A 15,549-nucleotide genomic window follows, 5' to 3' on the forward strand; every position below is an offset into this window, starting at 1 on the left:
TTGTTTATACTGCGGGTCACTTCTGGCACGCAGGCTAGGAACTTTTAGATCGTAGGTCACTTCTAGCGGGCAGACCAGAAATTTCTTTGATACGCGGGTCACTTCCAGCAAGCAGGCCAAGATATTAATACATGCACGTCACATGTTGCAACTTAATCAATTGCTTTGATAAACATGGCACGCATGCCTAAGTATATTACATCGTTTTTGCTAACTATCAGGCACGCATTCAAAAACAAAAGTACGATTTATATTGAACATCTCTTCAACTGTGCAATATTCCAAGTTCTTGGGATTTCTATCCCATCTAATTTCTCCAACTTGTAGGCGCCTTTTGATAACACTTCTTTTACTTTGGAAGGCCCTTCCCAAGTTGGGGCTAACTTGCTTGATGGTTCTTGCCCCGATGCCTCGTTGTTGCGGAAGACAAAATATCCTGCATCAAAATTACACTTTAGAACCCTTGAGTCATGATATTTCTGTAGTGCTATCGGGTGAGTGCCAGTTCTCGTATTTCCTCAAGAAGGTTGAGATTCATCTGCAGTTCCTCTTCATTATTATCAATGAAAAGCGTTCTTGCTGATGGAACTCTTGTCTCAGCCGGGATCATAGCCTCGGTGCCATATGTCAAACTGAACTACGTCTCTGAATTCTCGTCTTCTTCTGAGTACGGAAGGCCCAGAGCACATGGGGTAGTTCATCTACCCATCCCGTTCATTTGGTACCCAGTCTTGCCTTAATTTCATCTTTAATGGTTCGATTTGCTCTTTCGACCTAACCATTGGCCTGCGGGTGGGCTACTGATGTGAATACATGAGTGATCTGAAGTTCTTTTAGCCACGCTTGAAGTCCACCATCCGCAAATTGGGTTCCGTTATCACTGATCAATTCTTACGGGAGACCGAAACGGCATATAATGAATTCTCACAAGAATTTTTTGATGCTGGATGCAGTAATGGACTCAACTGGCTTAGCCTCCACCCACTTAGTGAAATAATCAATTTCCACAATCAAGAATTTGACGCATCCCGGGGCTTCTTGGAATGGACCCATGATATCAATCGCCCACTTCTGTAATGGCCACGCGGATGTTACCGGCACTAACTCATTTTTTGGTCATAGGGTATTGGGAGCATGGCGGTGACATAAATCACACTTTCTGATTTCTTGTACTTCGTCCATTTGCATTCCAGCCAATAATACCCCGCATTCATGAGTATGGGCACGACCATCCTTGGACCCGCATGAAGACCACAAATGCCTTCGTGGATTTTCCTTATCAAATAATTTGCATCCTCGGCGTCCACGCATCTCAAGAGTGGACCGAGGAAAGATCTGCGGTACAAAATACCATCTTGTATTTGATAGTTTAAGGCTTTGTGTCTGATCTTGCGAGCCGATGATTTTTCTTCCGGGAGTACTCCTGATGTTAAGTATGCCAAACTTGGTGTCATCCAGGATTCGACGCCTGTTTGTATAACCAACACCTAATGTTTCCTGACAGACGGACGACCGAGGACTTCAATACGGATGGCTTTTGCAAAATGTTCAAAATTCGTTGAAGCTAATTTGCTAAGAGCATCCGCTGACTTGTTTTCACTTCGATTGATGTGGATGAAAATTGAAGAATCAAGTCTTTTGCTTGCGAGAGGTATGAAGCCATCACATCGTTTTTTGCCTCGTAATTCCCGTTAATCTGTCTGGCAATCAACATTGAGTCTACCCGTGCTTTTAAATGCTTTACCCCAAGTTTTTTGGCCATTCGCAGTCCTTCTAAGAAAGCTTCGTATTCTGCTTCGTTATTGGTACTTTTAAAGTCCAGTTTTATGGCATAAGTAAACTCGTGGCCTTCGGGATTAACCAATCTGAGGCCCGCGCCTGACCCTTCACCGCTTGAAGCACCATTCGTGAACAGTGACCAAATCTGGTTTCGCTCCGGAGATATTGGAGTTTGTTGTTCTATCAGGCACTCCTCTTCTTTGTTCCGCGAAACTTCTGTGACGAAGTCCGCTAGCACTTGACCTTTTATCGCGGGTCGAGGACTATACTCGATCGCATGCTCTCCCAGTTCTACGGCCCATTTTTCCAACCTTCTGGATAATTCTGGTTTACTTAGCACATTTTTCAATTTGTACCCAGTCAACCATTGATTTGGTGCCCTTTGAGGTATCTGCGGAGGCGCCTGACTGCATAGACTAATGACAATACTAGTTTTTCAAGGATTGAAAAATTAGTTTCCGGGTCTGTCATTGTTCTGCTGACGTAATAAATCGGTGTTTGAAGGAGTTTTCTATCTGTCAGCGGTATGGCCCCAATGGCAATGTTAGATGTTGATAAGTACAAAGTCAATGGCTCTCCCGCTTGTGGTGCTGTTAGAGTGGGCAACTCCATTAAGCACTTCTTGACTCCCAGAAATGTTTTTTCTGCTTCCGCGGTCCATTTGAAATGTGCTTTCTTTAAACAATTCGTCAAGGTTAACACGAAGGGAAAAGACTTAGCCGCGTGATTGGCTAAAAATCTATTCAAGGCCACCAGCCTGCCATTCAGTGTTTGTACCTCTTTGAGGGAAGAATGTGAAGGCATGCGGGCGACTGCTTGGACATTGTCTGGATTTGCCTTGAAGCCCGCGCTTGTAACATTCACGCCCAAAAATTTCTCTTCTTCCATCCCAAAGGAACACTTGCTAGGATTGAGCATCATATTGATCTTCCTCAGAGTATCAAATGTTTCCTCTATATCTCGTAACATCTGATCTTCTTCTGCGCTTTTTATTACCAAATCACCCATATACACTTCTAAATTTCGTCCACTTTGATCTTTGAAGGCTTCATCCATAAAACGTTGATAAGTAGCACCCGCATTTTTTATTCCGAAGGGCATCATTTTGTAACAAAATATGCCCTGGTCAGTGGGAAATGTCGTTTTATCCTCATCACCTGCCGCCATGCGGATTTGGTGATAGCCTTTATATGCATCAAGGAAGCATTTGAACTTGAATAGATCTACCGCATCAACTTATAAGTCAATTTCAGGCAATGGATAATAGTCCTTCGGGCATGCTTAATTTAGGTCCTTGAAAACGATACACATCCGCCACATTCCATTACTTTTTGGTACAATGACCGAATTTTCAACCCACGTTTGATACTGTATTTTACAAATGATTCCAGCATTGAACATATATTGGACTTGTTCATTCATGGCTTTGGTTTGCTCAGGACCCATTTTCCATTTTTTCTGAAAAATCGGCGTGAATGCCGGATTCACCCGCAGATTGTGTTCTATAATCCTTCACGGGACACTACTCATGTCTGCGGGTTGCCAAGCAAAGATGTCCATATTATTTGTTAACAATTGTTTCAAAAACGTCCTTACTATCTCAGATATAGCAGGTACAATTATGACTGTCTGATCCGGGAATTTCTTGTTCAACACCCAACTTTACTTGTTCGGTTCTTTCCGCCTTCTTTGGTAGCTTGCTTGGTTTTGAACTTTTTGTTGTGAAACAATGCCTGTTTATGTGGATGATTGCAACTCCAGTGCGGGTTAGAACCCCTACCGTGCCGTGAGCTGTGGAAGGGTGAGCATTGAAATCACCAATTGCTTCACGCCCCCAAGATAACATCGTGTTTTGACTTGGCCGATAACACCAGGAATTCCACATCCTCGGTACGTGAGTGTATTCCATCACTGAGTGTGACGGGAAAAAAAATCACCCCACGCGGGTGCATCACCTCATACCCTAATCCATACATTGGCGCATGGATTGGTTTCAGCCTCGCCTTGTCTTCCTTGTCCAGTTGTTCAAAACACTACTCATACATTATGTCTGACATACTTCCAGTATCAAAGAAGACATAATGCGAACGGTAGTGGCCTATCAAAGCAGTGATTATCAGCGGATTCTTGTTGCGTGGACCTCCTTTAACCCGCGGGAAAATTATGGGTTCATTCTTCCATTATTCCTCATCTGTCTCCTGCCTTTTGTTACCACTTATTCGCCCTCCTTAAACCATATGAACATTCAAATCCTTGACCTGTTTTTTAGGCGGGCCTTGATTGTCTTGTGCGGAAGCTTTGTTAGAACCATGTCTCACATTTTTTACCAAGTAATATAACTTTTCGGACTTGACTGCTGCTTCAATCACATTCCTCAAGGTTACACACTCATCTGTGTTGTGACCAATATCGTCATGGTATGTACAATGCTTTTTGGGATTGAGGAATGTTCTCTTCATGATCAGTTGGGGCATTTTGAACTTCACATTTTCAGTGGTCAAAATTTCTGAGGGAGTCTTTGTCAGCGGGGTCCAGCTGTTGGTATTCTACGTCGAAACACTCGCTTAATTTTTGTTACCAATCAGTGATCTTGCATTGAATTGTTTTGATGTGTTCGCAGAAGGTTGGAGTCGAGACCAAATTGACCCTTTGGCTTGTCTATTCGTACGTGGATTATGGAATTCCACCTTTGGCATCTTCTTAAAACTTTCCGATCCTAAGGTGTTTTCAGTTCTTGTAAACAATTTTGTGGCAGTCATTACCTCGTCCCATGCTTTCCGCATTCTATCCTTGCCGAAAGCATTACTCTGCAAATTCTTGCGGGAGGCTCCTCTCAACATGTCTTCACTATTTTCTTCCGATATTTAGACTTTCGTCATTAAACCGGGAAATGAAGTCTTCAATAGACTCATTATCCCGCCTGACGACATCTATAATTTCGGAAGGATCATGAGTATGCTTCTTTTATTGACTAAAGTGTTGAGAGAATTTAGCCACCAGATCATCCCAACTCTTGATTTGCCCGTCCAGCAATTTTTGAAACCGTTTGCGGGCCTCTTCAGTCAACATTAATGCAAACAAGTGGCACAATTAAGGAAGAGTCCAACCATTGACTCCTCCTACTGCCACAAAATTCAACAGGTGATCGCTTGGATCTGACATTCCGTTATTGTAAGTCCCGAATTTGGATCACTACAATTTTGATATCAACAGACTAAGTATTGGTGCGGCATTCCAATACTAGGTGATTCAAGAACACGAAAGAACAAAAACGAGCAACACAAAAAGTTGCTTCAAAACACACGTATTATTAAACGTCAGGTGCTTAAGCACGATGATTGCAAACACGTTTAGTAAAACACGTAGACGGCCAAAACTAACAAGTGAACGAACAACCCTAAACCCTCTACACTGCATCCTATATATAGGGAAACAATATACTAGCCCACTAACAACCAAAAGCCAAGGGATCTCGGTTTACAACGCGGCCCAACACACACACATAGACTAAGTGCAAACCAATCTAACTTTAGGCCCAACAATCTCCCTCTTGGTTTGTAGCTTGGTCTTCAATCATGTTCCATGTAATCAATGTCAGCATCTTTCAATGCACCAGCCCAAAACCTACACCTGATAATAGAAGCCACCATGCTTGTGTATTCATTTGCGACAGCTTCAAATATTGGGTCTGCTATTATCTGAAACGCGCTGAGAGTCTTGATATCCTTCTCTCCTAACTTCAACAAATCCCTTGGATCAACAAATCTGTATTGCCCTTTGCCCTTGTATAATTTGACAACAACTGTGGCAGTTATACTATCATACATCCAGAACCTCATGTTGTCCAAAGTGCCATTTGGAATCGCTTCAGGTACAGAAATATGATTAGCTTTCTTTATAGCAGGCCACATGACGTTAACCATTGTGTTTCCTGTTCTCGGATCCATAACCCCCCTTTGCTTTCTTCAAAAACGACTCAGCAGTTTGCATTGTCGGAAAGCCTCGATCAACTTGATTTTTCAGAAAGTTTCAGAAATCCCTACCACGTTTGTCAATGGTTGGGTTGTGGAAAGGAGAGTTTATCAAATCACTGAGATCCACTTTAGTCCAATAACCAAAGTCTTTCAACTTTTTATAATACTCAGTGGTCCCGGACTTCCTCTTAGCCCACCACATGTTCTTTTCAGCATCGAAGCCCCATGATACAACTCCCGAACGATCACCATATTTATCTGAAAAACCTTTAAGAAAAGTGATGATGAATCTGTTTGGATGATCTGATGATTCGACATTTTGATTGGAGTTTTTCATTACCAGCAACTTTCTCTGAACTCTATCTTTTTTTTCTTTGGATATTGGTGGTGCATCCATATACTGTTTCAATGTCTCAGACTCATCTATGTTCTCTGCTGGGTGAATAGTAGAGCTACCACCTTGATCAACGTTGGGCACCTTATCAGTACTGCTTTTGAACTCATCTCCAAACTTTTAAACAAGTTTTTATTGGAGATCTAGATAGATAGAAGTTAGTTCACCCATGCTAGATTGAAGCTCTTTAATCTTGGAATCTTTATCAGTGTTGTTGGATTCCAATTCTTGAATGCGTACATCTTTAACGATAGAGTCTTGTTGGAGTTCAAAGACTCGGCGTTGAAGATCTTGTACATCAACTGGAGCATCTTCAAGCACAATACCCTTGCCTTTGTTTTGTAGAAATTTTTCTTGCATTGCAAGAATATGAGCAACCTTATCAGGGACACCAGAACTTGACTGACCTTTGTTGGTACATAAATGTCAGTAGTTCATAGTCTAGCGTTTGTAATCGAGTCTGTAATGTAATTATGTTTAAGTTTATGTTTATGTATGTAAGCGAAGTTGTCAACAAGTTCGCTTAGGCGAACTTGTTGAACAAGCGAAGTTGTCGACAAGTTCGCCTAGGCGAACTTGTTGAACGAGCGAAGTTATGGACAACTTCGCCTGAACATATCAGGCGAAGTTGTCGTGTCTATATATACTGTAGCCGACGGTTTGTTTAGGTTACGAGAGAGGAGTCAGTTGTTGAGTTCAGTGAACGTGTCGAGAGTCTGTAATAGACGTGTTTCAAGTTATAATATATAACGTGTTCGTTTGTATCGTGTGTGATTGTTTTACGTATTCTACGCTCGTAACTACCTTTCCGCACCTACGTAGATAGCGATATCCCGTGTAAGATCCGTCCGGGAACCTACAATTGGTATCAGAGCTTTGGCTCAATTGTGTGGTTCGGGATTTCACGCGGGTGTAGAAAACGTCTCGTTTGACCTATTCGCGGGACGCGTTTTCGTTGATATTGTGTTATACTCACCTTATACTGTCATATTCAAGCCGTCACATCGACCGGAAACTTCTAAATCGTCGAAAACAGATCTGAATATTTTCAGTGTTCTTCGGGCGAAATTGTTGTTCTTCAGGCGAAGTTGCCGTCGCTAGAAGTAGGGTTTCGGGGAAGATATAAGGTTGAGCGAAGTTATCCACAACTTCGCCTACCTCATAAGTTCGCCTAAGCGAAGTTATCCTCAACTTCGCTTACCTCCTAAGTTCGCTTATCTTAAGCGAAGTTATTCTCAACTTCGCCAAGTCACGCGAATTTAAGGATTTTCCAGCGAAGTTAACATTTAAGCGAAGTTATCCTTAACTTCGCCTATAGTACTGTTTGGAAGAATTTTTGTTTTTTTCGGGTTTTTCTTGTTTTCGAGAAGATGTCGCCAATTAACATCTCAGAGTTAGTCAAAATGGAAGTTGAAGCGGGGTCGGCTACTAAGGCCCCAAGGTTGATGAAAGGAACCGACTTTGTGGCGTGGAAGGATAGGTTCATTCAGTATATTAAATACCAGGATGCAAAGATGTGGGTGTGCATCCAGGATGGATATATTCCACCGACAATGGAATACGAAGGTCGGGATGTGATAAAGAAGTACAGCAAGATGGAGGAAGAAGAGAAAAAGATGTATGAGGCCGAGAGCAAGGCCCATGCTGCAATTACTATGGCTCTTCCTTAAGAGATTCTCCATACATTCCGTAAGTACACTTCTGCACGAGAGCTTTGGGATGCTCTTGAGAATAGATTCGAAGGGAACGTGGGTATTCGTGCCTCGAAGATTAAGCTGTTAAAGACCCAGTTCTCTGTCTTCAAGTATTTGAAGAACGAATCGCTCGATGATATTATCACCCGATATTATCATCTAATGACAGAGCTGAACAACTATTCTATTGCTTACAGAGAGGAGGAAATAGTTGAGAAACTTCTCGATGCTCTCCCACCGAAGTGGGAAATGTACACTGTTCTAATGAGGGAAGACAAAGACTTTCCTAATTATGACTTGGAGACAGCAGTAAACAAGCTCAGAACCTTTGAGCTTAATATGGTTCGTAAAGAGACACCAACGGATCAGGTTCAAGACCCTGGTATGTATGGTACCGAAGTTAACTCAGGCTCAAGTTCGAAGTCTGAATCTGCTGCTTACTACTCCAAAGGAGAGTCAGGTTCTAACTCTTCTCATGAAGGAAATGTATCGGTAAACATGAACGGTGATGTTTGCTTTGTTGCTGGAGGATCAAGTGCTTCGAAACCTCAAGCATCCAAGAGTAGTTACTCTCCCAGTGCTTCAAGCAATAACTACACTAAGATGCCAATGAGTGTCAAATTTGCTGAAGAGCAGTTTGCACTCTATGCATCTTTTATTGCTTCTTACGAGAACTACATACAAGGGAAGATTGTGGACCCTGCTGCTTTGGAAGAAGACTACGACCAGATCGATCCTGATGATCTGGAGGAGATGGATCTGCAGTGGCAGATGGCGATGATAGTCAGAAGAGTGAAGCGTTTCATGAAGAAGACTGGCAGAAAGTTCGTAGGTGGAAAGCCAGGATTTGATAAGTCAAGGGTGAGGTGTTACAATTGTCAACAAAATGGACACTTTGCAAAGGAGTGCACTAATGCACGTGTAGAACGTAGTCAGGGGAGGACTACACAGCAAAGTGGAAATAACAATGGAAATAATGCCATGATGTCTGATGCTGGTGAATACAACTGGAACATGTTCTCTGGAGAACTCTTTGAGCAGGCACACATGGCGAAGGTTGCAGCTGAAGAATGTATGAAAAATGCTGAAAATGAAAAAGCTTTCATGGCTAATGACCAGAACTCCGAGGTATGTACTAAACCTATCTGTACTAAATGTGAGAACTTGTCTGAACAACTTGCTACAATTACTGATCAGTATGTTAAGTTGGATGCCGAATTTAAAACCTTGAAAGAAGATCATCACTTCACAAAGACAAGAGAAAATAATTATAAAATAAAAATTAAAGCTTGTGAAAAAGACGTTAAAAGTTTGAAAACAAAATTAGCTGAGAAAATTGATGTGATCGATCTAAGCTACGAGGTTTTAGAAGAGAAAACCAAGTTAATCGCTGAGAAAGAAAAACAGATTGCTGATCACCAGGTAAAAGTGGTGGAACTTAATAGGAAACTGGAGCAATTCCGGAATTCCTCTGCTATTCTTGATCACCTCGTTAGTGATCAAGGTTCCTCACCTAAGAGGGGAGGAATTGGTTATCATGAGGTTCCACCACCTTATAACCATAATTATACTTTCAATCCTAGTGTTCATGAATCTGTTAATTTTGTAGCTGATCAGACAGGTCCTGCTAAGGAAACTGGTAAAGTACCGGAAATTAGTAAAGGCGAAACAAGTTCGCCTGTCTCAAAAGTTAAAATTTCTATTTCAAGTCCAGTCTAATCTGATTCGGACAAGTCATCCGAGTCGGGTAAGACAAAAGAGAAGGAAGTATTACCCACTAGTGGAGAAAAAGTTAATTCAACTAAAAGGAGTACTCCACTCAACCCATATGTCCCACCTTATGTGAGACGTACGGTTGGTAATACTGCCTCCACATCTAAAACATCTGCTGAAAAGAAAGCTGAATATAGGTGTTGTTTTAGATGTAATCAAACAGGGCACCTTGTTGTTGATTGCCCTCTGAAGCAGCGTTTCAGAGAGGTGAGGCCCTCGAAAACTGAGACTAAGGTTTTTAGTAATCGTTTAAATGTTAAAAATGAAAACCATTCAAATTTGAGAGATAATACAGGTTTTCAAAGAAACACATCTCGGTTTTACACTACTAATAACCAAACCAAATGCAATAATTCTTTTGATTCTCTTAATGTTCGTCGGTTTGGTTGGCCTCACTATCAGTCTCCAAGAAGGTATCCTGTTAGGACTCGTGGAAATTTTTCTAGTGCTAATGTTGGTCAGCCAAGGTGTGTGAGTTCTTTTAAGAAGGTTAATCGACCCAAGACCAAGAGGTCTTGGGTCCCCAAATTTTAATAATCTCTTTTGTTTGTGTAGGAACAGTTGAACAGGGCTTCCAATAATCTTTGGGTTGTGGACAGCGGCTGTTCCCGGCACATGACTGGTAACAAGAATTTGTTACAAGATTTAAAACCTGTTCAAGGAGCTAGAGTCAGTTTTGCCGGTGAGAGTGGAGGCAAAATAACAGGAAGGGGTACGGTAACTAACGGGAAGATGACTTTAGAAAATGTGAACTTTGTTGAAGAACTGAAGCACAATCTACTGAGTGTGTCGCAGATTTGTGATAAAGATTATACCATACACTTCACGAAGACTGATGCGATTGTATTGAAGCCTGGTTTTCAAATACTAGAGGAGTGGATAGTAATGAAGGCTCCACGTGATCGAAATACGTATATGATGGATTTAAGTTCAACTGAAATGTCAACGGAAGAATCGTGCCTTTTGACGAAAGCAAGCGAATCGGAATCTGAACTGTGGCACAGGAGAATGGGGCACATTCATCTTCGGAAGATGAACCATATTGTCAGACATGGGCTTGTGTTGGGTGTTCCCTTAAAAAGTTTCAATTTTGAAGACAAATGTCTTGCGTGCAAAAAGGGAAAGCAGCACAAGAAGTCCCATCTCACCAAGAAAGTAAATTCAATTGCCAGTACACTAGAGCTGCTTCACATGAATCTTTTCGGTCTTGTGAATGTAAGAAGTCTAGGTGGTACAACTTATTGCTTGGTGATCACTGATAACTACTCACGATACTCGTGGGTATACTTCCTGAAATCAAAGGACGAAACGGCTCAAATGGTGAAGAATCTGATTACCAAAGTTGAGAACATTATGGATAAACGAGTGAAGTTCATCAGAAGTGACAATGGTTCCGAGTTTAAAAATTTTGAAATGGAGATCTTCTGTCTGTCAAGAGGGATTGAACACCAATTCAGCGCTCCGTATACTCCGCAACAGAATAGAGTGGCTGAAAGGAAGAATAGAACTTTAATTGAAGGAGCCAGAACTATGCTGGCTGATTCGAAGCTTCCGGTGGTGTTCTGGGCAGAAGCTGTTTCTACAGCTTGCTATGTACTGAATAGAGTTTTAACGGTAAAAAGACTTAATAAAACATGCTACGAGCTTATGCATGGGAGAAAGCCCAATTTGTGTGGACTTGAAGCTTTCGGGTCCCCGTGTTCAATTTTAAAGGCACATTCAAAGTTTGGTGAAGCAGCCGATGAAGGAATCTTAGTCGGCTATGAAGTTGGGACTCCCAACAGGCGTGTCTTTAATACAACGAACGGCAAGGTTGAGGTGGTATGTAACACCGACATTACGAGTTACAGATCGCCAAGACCGAGCATCGGACCTCCTGGGATTTTCGACTATGATAGGCTCTTCAAGTCTTTTAACATACCTGATTTGTTTTGTACAGAAGAAAAAGAACGTGTTGCTACGAAGATGATTCTAGATGAGGAGGAAAATTTGGCACATAGACAGCTATTTGATGATTGTCAACCTTCCTCATCAAATTCTAACGGTTCCCCTGCTGTCTCTCCTGATGAAGAGTTTATCAATCCATTTCACTCTCAGCCAGAAACAACCATTGATGAGCTCTCTTCTAATTTAGAAGATAATTTGTATGTCGGTGCTGTTCCGACCACGAGATTTCACAAAGACCACCCTTTGGAGAATGTTATAGGTGATGTGTCCTCCGGTGTACAAACCAGAAGTAGCTTGAATGAGCACACCTGTGTTTATACAAGCATTAAGGAAACGGGTATAATGAACGAATGTTTGTACTCATGCTTTATTAGCCAGATTGAACCGAAAAATTATCAAATGGCTCTTAAGGACAGCTCGTGGGTCGAGGCCATGCAAGAAGAGTTGGCTCAATTTAAGAAGATGGAAGTTTGGACTTTGGTTGAAAAACCAAGGAATGTGCATGCGATAGGCACAAAATGGGTGTTTAAGTGCAAGAGAGATGAAAAGGGGATGATTATAAGAAACAAGGCGAGGCTGGTCGTTAAAGGTTTTAATTAGCAAGAGGGGATAGATTATAATGAAGTGTTCGCTCCGGTGGCCAGGTTGGAAGCGATAAGATTGTTTTTGGCGTTTGCTGCTTTTAAGAAGATGAAAGTGTTTCAGTTGGACGTGAAGAGTGCGTTCCTCAATGGGAAAGTTGATGAGGTTGTGTATGTTGAGCAACCTCCGGGTTTTCCTGACCCAGACTTTCCTGATCACGTGTACAAGTTGAGCAAGGCGCTGTATGGATTACATCAGGCACCTCGTGCCTGGTATTCAACGTTATCGGACTACTTGCTAGAGAATGGTTTTGAAAGGGGTTTGATTGACAGCATACTGTTTGTGAAGAGAGATGGAAGTGACTTCCTGCTAGTTCAAGTCTACGTGGATGACATCATATTTGCTGCATCAAGAGTCTCCATGTGTCAGGAATTTGAGGCCGTCATGAAGAAAAGATTTGAGATGAGTGCTATGGGTGAACTAACGTTCTTTTTAGGATTGCAGGTTGATCAAAAGAAGGATGGGATGTTCATTCATCAAACAAAATATGTTCATGATGTCCTCAAGCGCTTCAAGATGGAGGACTCCTCTCCATTTGACACTCCAATTTGCGTCAACCACAAGTTGGGAGCTGAAATAGAAGGTGACGCAGATGTGGACCCAACTCAGTATCGGGCTATAATAGGTTCTTTGATGTATTTGACTGCTTCTAGGCCTGATATAATGTTTGCTGTTTGTCTTTGTGCTCGTTTTCAGGCAAACCCAAAGGAATCTCACATGAAGGGTGTGAAGAGGATTCTGCGGTATCTCAAAGGCAAGCCGAAGCTAGGGTTGTGGTACCCGAAGGGAGGAGACGTGGAACTGGTTGCTTATACGGATTCTGATTATGGAGGGTGCAATCAGAGTCGGAAGTCGACAACAGGAGGATGTCAGTTTCTCGGTGGAAGATTAGTTTCCTGGCAGTGCAAGAAACAGACATCAGTCGCAATCTCTACGTGCGAAGCTGAATATATGGCAGCATCCAACTGCTGCTCTCAGGTTTTGTGGATTCAGCAACAATTGCGCGACTATGGTCTGAATTTCTTACTCACTCCTATTTTTATTGATAACACTGCTGCCATCTCAGTAATTAACAATCCCGTGAAACATAGTAAAACTAAACATATTGACATTCGTCATCATTTCATACGGGATTGTGCTGAGAAGAAACTGATTAAGGTCGAAAAGGTCGATACGCTAGAAAATTTCGCTGATTTATTTACAAAAGCGTTTGATAAATCCAGATTTCAAAACCTAATTGAGCTGAACGGGATGATCAATCCCGAGTAACTTTGTTTTTTTGTGTTTATTTAAAAAAAAAAAAAAAAAAAAAAAACGTCACTATTGCTTAAAATTAGTCGGTTACCTCAGTTTGATGGACATATCCTCGGATATGTTTTGGTCCTCGTTTCTATTTGTAGAGAATGAGGGTCGCCATTAACCAGATGACTGAAAGTGACCGGGGCGGTTATGATGTGTTTTCTTTCTGTCGCTGAAAATTAGTCGTTCATACTTAGTTAGAAGGACACATACTTGTATGTGGTCGGTCCAGTTGATCCATTGGATCTTCAGGATTGCCGTTTACCTGAAGACTTTGACGTGATCGGGGCGATTGAAGTCAAAATTTCTTGTGGGAAATGAAATTACTTTTCAAGTCTGTTACTTCGTAAGAAGTTAGTTAGCTATGTTGAACGGAAAATTGATCCAACCATGGAAAATGATATATATACTAACTTTGTGTGCTTAACTAGTGAAGTTATTAGGCTTAAAAGGCTTTAGGACAATCATTGTATGTCATGGTAACTTTTTATGGTGCGTAAAAGTAGATGTGATACAAATTAAATTTTACTTGATTTTATGTGGAAACTCCTTAAGAGTTTTGCGTGTCTTCATGTATATCTTTCCGCATGATAGGCAGAAAAGTGATTACCCAGTCATACACGAGCCCGTAAGTGTTCTTATTCCCGTGAAAAAGGCGTTTCAAGACACTGCAGTGATCCAGATTCGGGACTTGCAGTTGTTTATTACTCTGAAGTCTATAAGTATGTTAGTTTGAAAAAAAAAAAAAAAAAAATTTAGTACTTATGAGTTATTGTAACATTCGAGAGTTCAAGATATCGAGACTTCTCAATCATGGAGTAAGAATGAGTACGGGAAGTAGACAAAGAATATTTACAGTTTAATCAGACACTATGGGTCGAAGTCAATTCGGGGTGACTTGGGGAAAGCCAAATACGCTTTGAGGATAGATAGGAGGCATCAATATTTCTGAGTTGTTGCCCAGTTAAATTTTAAGGATTAATTGAACCTAACTCGTATCACAGAAACGATGAAAACCATCTTAAGTATATTACCTGCTTACAACCTGTCTCTATATGTCATAATACAGCTAAACACGGATCTATGTGACAGTCAGGTAGTTAGTATGATTCCTGTTCGGATCTTTTCTAAAACGTAGCAGTCCCTATCGAGACTGAAATTTGATCCCTTATACTTTAAATTTATTATGTTTTTGTACTTAGATAGCTTTATGATTTTTTAACTGGTTACTTAGAATTGATCATGTCGTTTATTTCTTAAAGGGAAGTGTTAAAGAGTTAATTTAAATTGTTCAAAATTATAAGGTTTGGTTATGAAAATATAGGCGAAGTTGTTGAATCAGGCGAACTTGTGGATAACTTCGCCTAGGCGAAGTTATCCGTAACTTCGCCTGACCAACTCTGACCCTATATAAGGATTTCAAACAGTAAAATATTCATTATTTCAAAATATCAGCGAAGTTGTTCCGAGAAACCCGGCGAACTTATCTATTATCCGGCGAACTTGATTCGTTTCCGATTTCGATCCTTTTTCTCAGTTTCGATCATCGATTCAAGGTGTGTGTTATCGATTAACCATATATCCAAAGACAGTGATGCTTTTCATAGGTCGTTTTGAACGGTTTCGTGACCTCGGTCCGGTGACCTTTCAAAACCGAGATTTACAAACTTGTATTACGTGTTCATGGACGATCTTTTCATCTAACCATCCGTAATATCATGTGTTAGAGTCTCCTGGATCGTCAAACTTTGCCGAAACATCGGATTCCGGCTGTTAGAATCCTAACAGTCGCCGATTCAGTTCAGGCGAAGTTAGGGTTTCGGCGAAGTTATCCGCAACTTCGCCTGACGATTAATTTCGCCTGAGGCGAAGTTATCCGCAACTTCGCCTGAGGCTTAATTTCGCCTAACCCTTATCTTCGCCTGAGGCGATGTTGTGAAGAGGCGAAGTTATCATTAACTTCGCCCAGACCATTTTACTTTAAATTAATTAGACAAACTTAAAGATGAAGCGAAGTTGTTCCCAACTTCGCCTCACCTTTAACTTC

The sequence above is a fragment of the Bidens hawaiensis genome, unplaced genomic scaffold, assembly GCF_021521415.1.
Source record: "Bidens hawaiensis isolate Kalapana, Puna unplaced genomic scaffold, B.hawaiensis_p1.1 tig00037656_1, whole genome shotgun sequence".
In the NCBI taxonomy this organism is placed as follows: Eukaryota; Viridiplantae; Streptophyta; class Magnoliopsida; order Asterales; family Asteraceae; genus Bidens; species Bidens hawaiensis.